The sequence below is a fragment of the Rhipicephalus sanguineus genome, chromosome 9, assembly GCF_013339695.2.
Source record: "Rhipicephalus sanguineus isolate Rsan-2018 chromosome 9, BIME_Rsan_1.4, whole genome shotgun sequence".
NCBI lineage: Eukaryota > Metazoa > Arthropoda > Arachnida > Ixodida > Ixodidae > Rhipicephalus > Rhipicephalus sanguineus.
The window spans coordinates 39,667,180-39,681,738 of NC_051184.2; the positions used below are offsets into that span (position 1 = coordinate 39,667,180).

Below are 14,559 nucleotides of genomic sequence, written 5' to 3' on the forward strand. Positions count from 1 at the left end.
AATTTTTCAAATTTTCTTGCCTGAAAAGGTTGTGGAATATATGGCCAGAAAATTCAATATAAACAGGCTGTTGCGATGTCTGAGGTGTTTCTGGTTAACCTTTCAACCCCAAATTTCCTCTAAATTTTGCAGCCATATCGGCCGTATGCAGTGCCGCTACAGGTAGCTGCTGGGGGTGGGGTGGGAAACCCTATACTCGGATACAACTCAAGAAAAAAAGCGGCTTTTCGCCGTCAAAGGACCCCCCTCTAGCCAATGACGTCGCCGTGTCAGCTTGACCCCACGGCAGACCGCCTTCGCGCCGAGCTCACGAGAGGAATCGCAAAGCAGCGTGTCAAGCGTGTCACATGGAGGCCGCGACACCATTATCTGGAGGGGGGGGGGGGGGTCCTTTGACGGCGAAAAGCCGCTTTTTTCTTGAGTTTTATCTGAGTACAGAAGTGTCCTCGCCCCGCCCCATGACTGTTTGTGAAAGGTCTCTCAATATTCCAAACCAGCAAGTAGTATCATAGGCATTTTCCGTGTCTAGAAATACAGAAAGAAAAAAAATGCTTGTGAACGAAGGCTTCGTAAATCGGTGTGCCTCGATACAAATGAAATGCTCAGTGGTGGAGCGACCCTCTCGAAACCCACACAGGTATGAGTCAAGCAATGTGTCCAACTCTAGGAGGAAATGGCGCAGTCACTTAAAGAGGAGAGGATGAACAGGACAAATTAGAGTAGCAAAAGAAAGGTAAGGCAACACTTCTTCACTGGAAGCAATGAATGCGGAATAGAAGAAAGATTGTGACAAAAACAACAGAAAAAAAGAGATAATGAAAGGAAGAGAGAGGAAGGGAGGACAGAACTGAAGAGCGAGGAAGGAAGAAACGAATAAAAAAGAGCGATAAACAAACAAAGTAACAAAGAGAACGAAATAGAGACCAGAAAAAGAACGAGGGAACTGCGTTTATAAAGGCCATTATTAGAAGTTTGAAGGGCTTGATAAATTCAATGCGCAAGAAATCGTATGACAGGCTGTGCTTAAGTCCATAAGTACTCATATCTGTAAATATAGCCAGAGTTATAAACATCAACTTCGCAGTGTCGTTCACCGTTCTGATTCGCACGGAATATCTAATTCAAAAAGTCGGTATAGCACACAACCTCAGCATTCGATATGAACGCAGGTAAAAGTACGTCCCCTTCCCCTACAGTTTCTTCATCTCTGGCGTGAAGCACGGCGTTTTGACGACCTCAAAATAGGCAGCAGCTGCTGACTGAGCAGGATTGTTTAATATATTATGTAATAATCTCCCGTTGGCCAATAAACTCCCAGAACGTAAATATCAAAAACGAGAAAGGAGGTCCAAGCCAAAAGGACGAAAATCCTGAAGTACAAATAGGGTGTTTTTTTTTTTAAGACGATAAAGAATTCTTGAAAATAGCCTGAATCAGATACCATCATAGTAGTCCTTGAGCTTGATTGCTTCAAAAGGTACACATTATTTTGCACTATGAATCAAAATGCTTAATCAACTAATAACTAACATTTGCTACATAGCATTAAGTAATTACTTCGCGTATACAAATTAGAAGTAATGAGCCGGTATACAAGTTGGCGTACCATTCTGAAGAAAGTTGCGCAGCGGATTAACGTAAACATGGTTTTCTCAGCCCCAGAAAAATTGAGCCTGTCAATCTCATGAGCTACCTGTAGAGGCGAATTGTATAGCGCAAACGGGGTACTTGGACAGACAGAGAAAACGAGGACAGGCGCTAATACAATTCGTCATGACATACCAACTAGCCCAAGCCAATACCCTTCGACCTGTAGGTCCGGATCCCATGAGTCACCCCCCCCCCCCCCTAGTAACGTTCAGTTGTCAGTAGTGAGCATGTCGCGCAAAATGTCCGTCCCTGCATCTAGGCCAAGAAAGGGCGTCTCATCAACCATAAGAATAACTTAAGAGATTGTGCTTGCAAAGTGGTGTGCCAGTTAGTTACCCTTGTCATGTGAAAAACTTTACATTGGGCAAACGGGTCGTTGCGGAAACGATGCATTGAGAGAGCATTTTTACAACATGGATCGTTCAAAATAAGGCTGGCTCTCTGCTCATTGTAGCCCGTGTGGTCGCAAACCAAGTTTTTCAGACTGTAGCATAATCACCAAGAGCCGAGATCGGACAACACGAGAAATCATCGAAGAAGAAAAAAAAATGTTTTCCTTGAAAGATGGATATCAGCAAGCCGTCTGTTGCTCTCACCAATAAAGAGAAGATATCCTTAGGATTATTGACGTGTTGAAGTGCGTTTGCTATGTGTCGCGCATGGCTGTCGTGCGAGTGTGCAAATGTACTAAGGTGAAGCGTTTTAAAATAAACATTTGGAAGTTAGCGCTCTGTGTCCTCTCTTCTGTCCCTTTTCGGTTGTTGTGCTGCTAAGAATTTGTAACTGTTTGAATCGCCCGCCTTACTTAGGCATCACTCAATTCCCCTTATGTTCATATCTGATTAGTTTTCGTGCTTAATATAAGGCTGAGCACCACAATTTTTCTTTCCGTTTTTCTCGCAAATGTGTGACTCGCTTTCAGATACATAGACACCCCCCCCCTCCTAACATCCCCTTCTTCCCCACAGGACGATCTTGACACCCCCACAACAAATTATTCTCGACCAACCCACAGCTCTTCACAGCTCCCTCCCCCCCCCCCCCCCCGGTCAAGGAAAATAAAAACTGAAATTTTGGACAAATTCATGTTCGCTTTCACGTCTCCATCAAAGCCACTCTCGGTCTTCTTCACCAAACACAATTTTTATCGTTAGTTCTTACAATCCATCCCCCCAAACAGCCATTCCCGGGTCGTCTCGTGATAACACTGGCGCATCGGCATCCGAGTCGCATGCTTGGGGCGAAAAGAATTCAAACAAAAAAAAAAGAAGAAAGTTTCGCCGCAAGGGCGACGCAATGAATGCGATAGCAACAAATTGTAATGTTATACGAAATAAGGCTAGCAGCTAACTCTTTTGGATCCGATAATGCGCAACTCTAAAATTTGTGCGTGGCTTTAACTGATTTAAATGGACACTAAAGAGCAAAACGATTTTTCTCGCATTAGTAAAGTAGTCTTCCACGATACCAAAAAACACCACCCTTTCTGCGCGAAGACGCTTAATAAGCGAGAAAACGCGCAAAAAAGAAAATACGGGTGGCGACGCCACCTCGGAATTCCCGCACCATTTGCCGTGACGTCACATATTTTGGACGGCGCCTGCTTGGGCCCACGTAGTTCCTAATCGGTTAAATCGAAGTACATTGTCCTCTGAGGGGGCCAGAGACTTGACATAACGAGTTTGTGGAAATTTCGTCGAACCAGTGGCGCCAAAATACGTTAAATGCTCTTTGAAGTCTTTCACGTCACGAATTACAAAGTTCGGCGCGAAATTTAAAAATGAAACTTTGAACTTTGTTTTCTCCTCTAATAATAAACCTATGGTGGTGAAATAAACTACACAAGAGTTCTCCGAGCACACTTTATCAATCTAAACCAATTCATTGTTTCTCTTTAGTGTCCCTTTAACCTCGTTAAGGCCAACGTACCGTGGAGCTGAGGGGAAACCTCAGCAGTGAAATGGAAAGAGATGCAAAGCTATGTGAACATGGACATGTTTTAGCGCTAAAGGAACCTCCTCTCCGTTTTACCTGCGTGTCTACAACCTCCAACTCACCTCCCTCCTCCTCTCACCTCCGCTATACTATGCTATACACTCCCTCCTCCTCACCCTCACTTATTTCTCACCCCTTGCTAGACTATAGACCAGAATTTCCAGCGCTCGTAGGGGGCCGCCATGTTTGGCCGACCGAGGCGCCGCGGTGCGAGCATTTGCTTGGGGGCTGCTGAAACGCGCTGGCGTACAGCGCGGTGCACCACGTTTGTGGCTCTCAGTAGCGGGCGATGGCAGATTCGCGAGCGCTGCAGCCGCTCAGTCTTCTCTGAATGTCGGAACGTGCATCTTCTTTCATGCGACAACATTTTCGAACAGTGGAATTGTGCCAGGGAGCTTGCCAAACATCGCGAGAACGTTCAGCAACATCGTCACGAAAGTTTGAATAGTTGCAACGCCGTGCAGTTGTCAACTCTCTCTTTTTTTTTAGAACTGTATCATATCAAGAAACGTTTTAAACTTACGCATTTGCGTATGATAACGGCCAGATGAAGCCTAGTAAGCTGTATCTTCTTTTTTTTTTTTCTGAAAGGCAGCAGCGACAGATATTTTCGTGCCACGCTACCGTCCGACTTTGTGCTGCACGATGGCTGTTTTGTGCTCTCTCGCAAAATGCAACGGGATGAATTTAATTAGGCGATTATTTCAGTTTTTAACGCAGAACGCTGTAGCGGAGATTACGTGCGGCTTCATTAATTACTGCGAAAGGATGGCCTGGCATAGTGTCCGAAGCCTCTTGTAGCAAAGCTAGACGCAGCGCGCATGCCGGCCCCCAACCTCTGTGTTCTTAAAGAGCAGTCTGCAAGAACACACCGTCGCACAGGTGCTTTGAATCACTATCAAAACAGACGAAGATTACGTTTGAGTCCGATATTGATTTAGTTCGATCCTGACCAAGCGGCGCACACGCGTGCGCTTTCTGTCGCGACGTGCCTCGTTCAGGATATACTTAACTGCAATTGAACGATCGCCCCTGCAATGACAAGATCCCTGTCACACGGGCACTTTCGATCACAAATGAGCCGGATCAGGATTTATCGCCTCGACCTTCCTTTGCTGTCACAGTAAAACTTCGTTGTTATGAAACCACAGGTCGACATACCTCGCGGCTGTGAGGTTCAAAATACATATGTTCTATACACATGAAGTTGTAAAAAGTGAAACGGTTCGTTACATCGAGGTTTACCTGCGCCTTTTTGAACAAATTTACAACCAAGGTGGCCGCATTTTGATTTCGGAAGCAAGATGAAACAACCGCGTGTTCAAATTTCTGTGCATGTTAATAACTGAAGCTTGTTTCCTCTCAGCAGCTGCGGTGGCCCCTGTAAGTCTTCAGGCAAAATTAAGAGACATTTGTTAATTGGCTTCGCAGTTTGAGAAAATATCTGGTGAGGTGCATGAATACTGTCTTTCTCAATTCAAGATTCGTCGTTGTCGTTCTAGTAATTCAGTTTATTTTTTTTTTTCATCCAGCAGGTGGTCCTGTTTTAACCCATACACTTGCAGTGCAGCCGTTTGAATAGGTAGAAAATATGGCCTCCTGAGCAAAAGCACCAGCTCACTTATTACTTGTCGAAATCAAGGGCCTTGAAAACGTCTGGAATACACGCTGCACAAACACAAGCCGCTCGTGTTCCCGTGAACGTCGCAGGTCTGCTGCATCAGCCGCTTCCTTTTTCTCTCGTTGTTCGGGCACCCCGACGGCGCAATGCCACCCGGACGAATTTTTATACATTGCAATGCCGTTCCTAGTACGCGGCAAGCAAGCAACTAAGACTGCAACTTTCTAACAGCTCTGAAAGCACTGACACAAGCGAACACGCGACGCAAGCGCGGCTATCACCTCCCGCCATCAGCAGCCCCCGCCGTCGTCTGCACCACCAGGCGGCGCCTGGTGTCGAGAGTAGCGGCGCGGCTGACACTCGCGCTACGAGGCTAAGAAAAATCTGGTCTATACCATACACGGCTATGCTATGCTTTACCCTTTCTCCTCCTCTTTTCTCTCCTCACACCCACTTTTCTTTCCCACGTACCCCTTTGCTATACTGTACCATGGCTATGGCTGTACATGACTATGCTATGCTGTACCCTCTCCACTTTCTTTACATTATCCTCGCAGTCATGTACTCCTCTATGCTTTTACCTACTCCCCTTCTCCTCACCCTCACCATCACACCTCACTCTCACTTCCCTTCAGTCGTTTTATCCAGTACCGAGTGGTAGTCGTTTACCGAATGCCAGTCGTTTTATCAGTACCGAGTGGTAGTAGAATACATTTACGTCGAACAATGAAACAAAGCGGAAAGCTGACGAAGAGATCGAGGACACAAGCGAGACATTGTTGCTCTCTCCGTCAGTTTTCGCCGTATTGTTTTCGCGGTATACGGTGAATAACAAACAAGCCCAACCGAAAACGCCCTTCTAAACTTCACGCCTTTAAATCATCAGGATACAACCACCCACTTGGCACCTGCCATCTGATTGAAGCAGTAGGTTACAGCGGATCGCGACCGTCCGTGATGAATTTGCACAGAGTGATCATTAGGATAAAAAAATACATAAAAGAACGTATGAAAAGCATTGAGAACTGGGCACGTTGGTGTCCACTCTTCGTTAGTCCTCGTTCATTTTGCGCTGTTTTGCTTATACTCGCTAATAACGTATGAAAAAATTCAGCCAGTTGCACGCCGTGAAAACCTTCGGACAGCGGAAACTGTAAGCGCGCGAGATCACGTACGCACGTGCATCATTACCATTTCGAGCATCATCATCATCAAAATTTGGTTTATTTATCCTCTCCCCCTTCACTGGTCACGTGAACTGCGTGACAGGTAGCTGCTACGACGACGGCACATGGTATACACTATAACCGCTTCGATGTTATATCAGTGCGCCCGCATGAGCGGGCGCACTCATGACAATTAATTGATTTATAACTGTACCACATCTATACAACTCATGACACCTACGCGGTATACTTTTTGTGTACCCGCTTAAATGCGCTACGCTGTTACAAGTTAATTTGTCCGCAACACCAGAAACACTAAAAACTAGCCGTTCGGACATCAACCTTCTTTGATGCTTGTACTGTAAATTAAGAACCACACTTGCAGTACGAACATGCCAATCATATTTGAAGACCTGATGGCCTGATGACCTGAACGTAAGCGCGCATCTTCGTAAAAGAAGTGGAAAGGTACAGGCAAAAGCTGCCGATTCTACAAACTCGATAAAACTGAACTGAATACGGTTCTTGCTCACCAACTTTACACAGTGCCGTGAGCTCGGGACGGTGGTCGCAGCAGTGGTCTCTCCACCATGCACTTGTAACGGCGACCAGCAGCTGAAGCAGCGACGGCACCACGCACGAAACATGTCTCCGCAGAGCAGTTCCTGCTGTGCGGCCAGAACAACGGTCACGGTCTGTCACGTCTCGTCCCACACTCGCCACTGTCGGACACGCACAACACCGCACGACGTCGGCAATCACCATGCTACTAGAACTCCTTCGATCGCATTCGCAGAGCGCACCGGTCACGTCTCACCCACACCACGTGGCACCAGTTCGTTGTCCAGCGGCACCGCGGAAGCTGGCGCATCTTTTTTTGGGAAGCGTCCAAGCTGTACCGGGCATAGCAGGCTGCACATTCCATGGCCTAGCTCCTTCGACCATGGAAATTTCAAAGCACGAAAGTTCGTTGCATAAACACTCGCTTACAACGGCGCCCGTCGCTTCGCGGAACTTGAAACGGCGATAGAAAAAAAGCCATCCTAACGCGACACCAATGTACCGACCGCCATGGTGGATTCGCGCCGCAACGAAGTTCCTATCATGCAACGCGAATTATCGCCTATCACCGCTATCACGACAGGAACGGGAAAGGGTGCATGATATAACGCAGCATTAGATATCGACATTGCCTGGAAAGAAAATCGGGATGGTTTGCGCATAGGCGTGCACAGTGTTCTCCGTTAAAGGGACCCTAAACCACTCATGGTTCAAAGACGAGAGAGCGGTTTCTTTCTCGCCGTCACTACCCTTTCTACAAGCGCTATATCTTCCTCGCCACTTATTTGTTCATAAAACACGTGGACAATGCCAGCACTAAGCACTGACACGGTCAAGATATCGCAATATTCGGCTACACGTGCGCTGTTATCTCCGATTGCGCAGTGGAAAACGCACAAAACGAAGTGAAATATATGATCACGCACGACAGTATACAGCGTAGACAGAAATTTTTTTGGGGGGTGGGGGGGGGGGGGGAGTTTAACCATACTTTATGTATGTCCGTGAGTGCGTATGTGTGCGTGTATATATGCAGATGCTATATTGAAAAACTTCAGGCGAGGGGTGGGGGGGGACGTACTTGCGCGGCCGTCCCTGCAAACGCAAGGGCGTACACGCCCTATCGCTCGCCGCCAAATAGCGCCGCCAGCAACAGCCGACGCCACAACTACGCCTAGTGTGACGGAAATGCGCAGTGCGCACGCGCCCACTTTTATGCGCAAGAACTCCTGTTAATCTGCAGAGTAAAGCCGAGGGGAAGCGTCGGCTCAACGCCCGATTTTTGTAGCGTTAGCTACACTTGCCTAGCCGGAGCCGATTTCGCGTGGAGCGTCATGAGCCGTGCAGCGCATGCGCGAGGATCAGTGATGTCACACAGATGGGTCACCGGAGCTGCCATCACGCGCTCTCCGACACCGCCGCGCGCGGCTCGCCGCTGCTGGTCTGCGCCGCATTCGAGAGGAGTGACGTCGTAGACACAGTGGCGCCAGCGCGCGCGCAGCTATTAGCCTTCGCTGTGCAGTCGCCGTCTGACACTGCGCTGGGGCCGCTTGATAGCGCCTCTGACTGGCGTTTGCAGGTGGGTAACGCCATGGAGAAGGAGAGCTCAAATGCTGCTCGACGGCGCAGAAGAGCCGAGAAGTTTATCTCATCGGATCCCGAAGTAGTTACCTGGCAATTAGCGGTTCAGCGTACGAAGAATGACCAGAAGAAGGCTAAACGTGCTGCGGAGACACTGGAGGAAAGGGAGGAACGTCTAGCAAAGCGGCATCGCCAGGATGCTGAGCGACGGGAGCGTGTTACTTCACTGACCACCAAGCCGTCTTTGTGGCAATAGAGAAGCAACCTGACGTTGAGCAAAAATAAATATGCATGTGCCACATAATACGTATACCGTGTGTGTGTCATTGGTGCAGCAGTAAGCATGACAATCAAGCTAATTCTAGACAATCTGGAAAGCTAAGAATAATCAGCTGAACCTTTGCTAACGCTACGTATATCCTGGCATAGCCGAGCTAAGCCACTGCAATTTTTTTTTTTTTGAATTCAACCAGGAGTTATCCCCATATTGAATTTACGCGCCTGCTTGTGTTAACTGGTACATCAGCCACGAGAGGGCGGGACCGGGTAAATGCGTTTAGGGTGCCTAGATGCGTTTGTTTCGTTCTGAAGTAGTACGTCTATAGTTGTTAACATAATAGGTCCTTGCCAAGCGTCGGGATAATCGTCAACAGTTGCACTATCTACAGATTACTAAATGCTGTACTGCAATATCCATGAGTATTGGAGAAGCCTCACTGCTTCGAAGTTACCGTTCAGTTCTTGACTATATATAATTGAACAAATGGCTATGTAGTGGACTTCCAAAGTACATATACTAAAATTGGAACTATACAGAGAAGATTAGCATGGCCCCTGCGCAAGGATGACACGCAAAGTCTTGAAGCGTTCCACATTTTTTTAGCACGTTTGTGGAAATCACCAATGCTTCAGTGGTCACACTGCTAGCTAGTTTTTTTTGCCGATTCATTTAACGTACATGTTGCAAAGAAACATGTGCAGGTCTTCATTCCTACGTGCAGTAAAAGAGGAATGATCCGAGAAAAACTTTTTTTTTTCTTATTGCGAGGAAAATGGAGTGGTGTACTTTTACGGAACTGCTCAGCATCACTGCTTAGTAGGTCGACTGAAAGAACCACTGTAACAAAATTTGATTTCAAGAAGCCACACCAGCAAGTTCAAACTGTCCAGACCTTTTAAAAGCACCTGTCCTGAATTTTCCAGCACATTGTCTCCCTGATCCTGAACATGCATGACGTCACAGATTAAATAGCCAGTGAAATTCCAGTGGAATGTGTCCTTCATAAACAATGGACAAGTTTGCCCATTTACATGAATTTTCCAGCACATTGTCTCCCTGATCCTTGCGGCAATCCCGGACGCACCAGCAGCAGTCCCCCTTCAAACTTCGGCCAGCAACAATCCCCGGGACGCCACGTCATCATGTACAGCAGGGGCCGAGCTCGTACTTAGGCCTAAGCGGCAGCGACGCCTGGCCACGTCAGCGTCCGGGAAGAGGCTTACGGCAGCGTGGCTAACCGACACGTATCGGAGCGACGATTGAAGAGGATCGTCAGAAACATCGACTGCGGATCCAACCCCACGGAGGCGGGACTCAGGGAGTTTGACGGAACCAAGTAAGCGTGTTCCATCCAGACTACGACTCGACGGCGAGGCCTACGTGGCCAGACACTCCAGTAGCGACGCTAGTCGTAGGTCTCAAAGTACTGAGAAGTGTGTTTGTTAACTTTCGCATATTTCTTTTGTGGTTATAAGATTTTCTCTGTTAGTTATTTTGAGTGTTTTCTTATAGTTTTTCTTGTGTGTAATTAAATTATGTTTGCTGTGCCTACCTGCGCCTTCTCAATCTATCTCCAGCGCACACGCCTCCGAGATCGGTGACAATAAACAATGGACAAGTTTGCCCATTTACATAGGCGTGCGCAGGGTTCCCCATCCGGGATGGGAAGGGGGGGAGGTTCATCGCAGCGCCCCCCCCCCCTTTCTAAGTCAACGTATGTACGAGGCAGATTTTGCGACCCCCTCCCTCTTAGGTGACTAGAGGTGGGAGGGGGCTCCCCCCCTGCTCCCCCCGTGCGCACGCCTATGGTCGTGGAGACGGCACCAACGATCTCCGCCTTCTTGCGCCTGGAGTAGGACGTCCGACAATGACGTTTTCCTTCACCGCCATCTTCAAAGGAGAAACTTCTGTTGAGCAAATGACAAAGTTTAGCTCCTCAACAGCATTTTACTCAGGAATCAAATTTTTGACAGACACAGATGCATCCGTACATTTTACGACGATCTGTTTGAAGAGGCTGAAGCAGTTTCCAAGACGGAGATTTTCTTCTGGCATAAAGCTCATAAACACGGCGTTATCCGAATCTTTTATACTCCGAAAATTAACCCTTTTTTGTGCTTGTTCAGATACCGCTGAACGCTCGCTTTGAACTGTGCAACTGAGCCATATTACGATACTCAGATAACGCCGCTCAGTAGAGGTCTACCGGGAAGTCGACGGCTGGGGCCATACACGCATTTCGATTATCGTGGGATGGGCCATTCCAGACGCCAACGAAAGCTACAAAAAAAAAAAAAGTTTCGCCGCAAAGTCGAAACAAGGCTAGCAGCTAACTCCATCAAGATCCAATCTGGCGTAACTCTGCAAAACGTCGGCATAAGGGAATGCGGCCGCTCCAGGGAGCGACGCGGTTTTCATGCTGTGTGCCCCTCAACGCAAAGTAAGCGGTGAAACTACAGCACATACAAGCGTATGGGCATAGGCGTGGCCGCCTCCCCTAATCACGGGGTGGCCACGCAAAGTCAGCCCGTAAGTTTACTCAGCGGGACCTGTCCCTCATCGTTTAAAGAACAGGGTTACGGCCACTCCGATTTTTGAGCGCAATGGTGGCCGAAGGCCCCCTGATGTTGCATTCCAGGAACTGTTTACTTCCCGTGTTCGCTCCCGGAAAGCCATAGACCAAAGGCAGGCCATTGTGAGAAGCAGGTCATCGGTTCATTTTAATTTTTTTTCTTCCATTGTGAACTATGCTGTCCTTTGGACTCGACGAACGGGGGCGGGGGCGCTGCGACGAAACATTGCCCCCCCCCCCCTCATTAATGGGGAACACTGCGCACGCCTATAGGTATAAGCTGTCTACTCATCTCATTAGACCACTTCTGACGGATCTCTTAAGCCGTCTCGCACATACAATTTACGACGCGCGGGGCGATCTTATCCATATGGTCTTTACAGGAACATGACGGCGACGGCAAAAAGTGCGCTTCGACTGTTTATGAAACTGCCATTACAATAAAAAATAAAGAAGAGAGACATCATGCCGATACCATCTGAAAACAACATTCCAGGGTGCTGCGTTGCTGTGAATATTGTGAACATATTACTATGAATCGAAGGCTCTTACGTTTATGTCCTACCTGGAATTGATCCCTCTCCCAATAAATAAATAGATATCCGACATGCAAGGTTGTTTTCTAGTATAACAATAAAAGCATGCGACTGTTTCAAGAACTCTACTACTACTGCTGTTTGAATCAAATGTTTCAACTGTCCATTCATGGCATTTAGTGAGAATTAAACTGGAATTGGAAATTCTAGCTCTCACGCGAGAATAGAACCCCAGTCTGTACAAACTACGGTGAGTTGTCCGTGCACTTTGGAAGTGTTAACAGAAGTGGAGGGGTAGCCAAGCCCTGGCAGCACCTCTGTATCTTTCTACACCGGCGTTATATTCTGCTATAAAGGCACCACATGATCAAATACAGCAGTGCCCACGGGAGCCCGCTCTTATGTCGACGATTAGACATCCATGATTTGAGCTCACAGAAGCTCATTGCCTATTCAAAGAGGGCATAAAAAGAACCCCGAACTTTGACTCTAAATGCACGATTGGGTTCAGGACAGAGGTGTGTCTTTTTTGAGTTTTAGGACAGACAGGCACTGACACACCTAGTACATACCTATGCTGTCAGAGAAAAAGCGATAAGATTAAGCTCTAAATAAATAAAAAGGTGAATAAGAGAACAAACAAAGGAGAGTGTAGAAGGGCAAGCAAAGGCCTACAGTTTGAAGAGTACTTTTTGGCAAGCTAATCTGGTTCATGAAGAAAATGTTAACTCGTGTGCTGTGCAAAACAATAAACATATAAGGCATGGAAAGAAATGAAAAAAATCGAGACATGCAAGGTGCAAAAGAAAGGAGATGCAAAAGTAAGCACTCAATCATGTATACACTAGTACACTCTATATACACCTTTTCAAATTCTCACGCCAGGGAGGCGCCATATTGAAATGCGCGCCGTCTAACGTGCAAGATTGGCGAAATCGCCATCTTGGGCTGCGCGTACTCGAACCGGCGCGCTATCTGTTGGTGTGAGGTCCCTGCTAAAGCCTGTGTTTGCTGATCTTTCGTTTTTTTTAAGCTGTTTTGTTTGGTATCGTCGCTGCCATTGACTTATTCGTCGCTGTCTGAACCGTTCAGCTGCGCGCATTCGCCCGTGCGACGCAAGAATTAGCTCCGCGTCTGCGAACGGCAGTGCTTCGTCGTCGGTACCAGTAGCAGCCAGCGTAGTACCAGGTCGATCACGGCGTGAAGTGTTAATAATCGGTAACTAGAGCGTTCTTGCAGCTGTCTACCGCTTTCCTTTATTGGCGTACTAAATGTCTACGGATTATCCATCAGTTTCTAACCTCCGCGCATACTCGTTCGCGGCGCGTAAGTTTGTCAGCTGTAAACTGTAAACACCGCACAATCCTTCACAGATACAGTTGACCTACATTCACCCCGACGACGTCGAAGACTAGGTCGAGGAGACCTGTGAGTGGCCAGAAATACCGCGAGCGAACATTGTTTATATCTCGTTGAGGCGAATGCGTGGGGTCTTCGCCAGGTGTGCAACTACGAGGCACTGGAGTCGCGCAGCTACGTGCAGTGAAGGAAAAAGTCGTGCTGGTGAAGGGGAATGTGACACCATCGCAAGCCGTGAACAGTAGGCCCCATCGCGCGTGGGTTTCCGCGAGGCCGTCCGCTGAAGTACGGCGCGCGCAGGCTGCACATGAGTAACCGGGCAAGGCGGAGTTTGCAGCTGTGTCGGCCGCTGTGTTATGGACGATATGAAGTGTGAATCCGCAACATTCTCACGAGTTAGTAGGTGAGCCATCAGTGGCTTGCGTACCTTTCTTTCCTATCTAGGATGCTGCTTGGGAACGTTGTTCTCGTCGTTTTTCTTGCCGCCAACGAAACACCGGGAACAGAGGCGTGACCAGGGCGACACGCGCAAGTTCTTACTATTTAGTGAAGCCACCCACTGCTGCCGCAATTCAGGCGACGAAGGAAAACGATGCAGCGCGAACATGCCACGCTTGCACTCATCGCGTGGCGTACATGCGCTGCGGACACACGATTGCACCTTAAATATTTCTCTTCCGCTGCTTGTTCGTTCAGCCGTACACGACACAGTGATGACCAGATGACTTGCTATGCGAATGCAGTAAATTTTCTGCCATGGTAGTCACTTCGTATCGGACACAGGCGCATAACACAGTCACACAAACGCGTACCGAAGCAACACACACACAGCACTGGCGCAGCCCAAAGCACGGAAGTTTTTCCGATTTACCGACGCCACCCATTTCTTCTGCAATTCCGGCGACGACGGAAAGTGATACAGCGAGAACATGTCACACTTGCAATCCTCGCGCGGCGTGCTGTGCTGCGGGCACACAATCACGCCTAAAATGTTCCTTTTCCGCTGATTGTTCGTGCACCCGTGCACGACACAGTGATGGCCAGACGATCGGTTCTTTGAATACGCACCATTTCCGGCCATGACAATCGCTTTTTATCGCAAGGAAGGGCCTAATTCACACACAACATCCAAGCGTACCAAGCATACAGATACAACATGCGCAGCCCAAAGCGCGATGGCAACACTGAAAACATACCCTCGACCCCTGCAGCGCACTGGTGCGAGCATGGGTGCGAGG

At 48.0% G+C, this 14,559-nt stretch overlaps 1 non-coding gene across 1 annotated transcript; it reads left to right on the plus strand.

The window, feature by feature from the left end:
- The first annotated feature begins 9,350 nt into the window (after positions 1-9,350).
- LOC119406126 (U6 spliceosomal RNA) lies at positions 9,351-9,453 on the plus strand. The gene has a single exon (XR_005186553.1). It is a non-coding gene; the product is annotated as a U6 spliceosomal RNA (small nuclear RNA).
- The last annotated feature ends 5,106 nt before the right edge of the window (positions 9,454-14,559 follow it).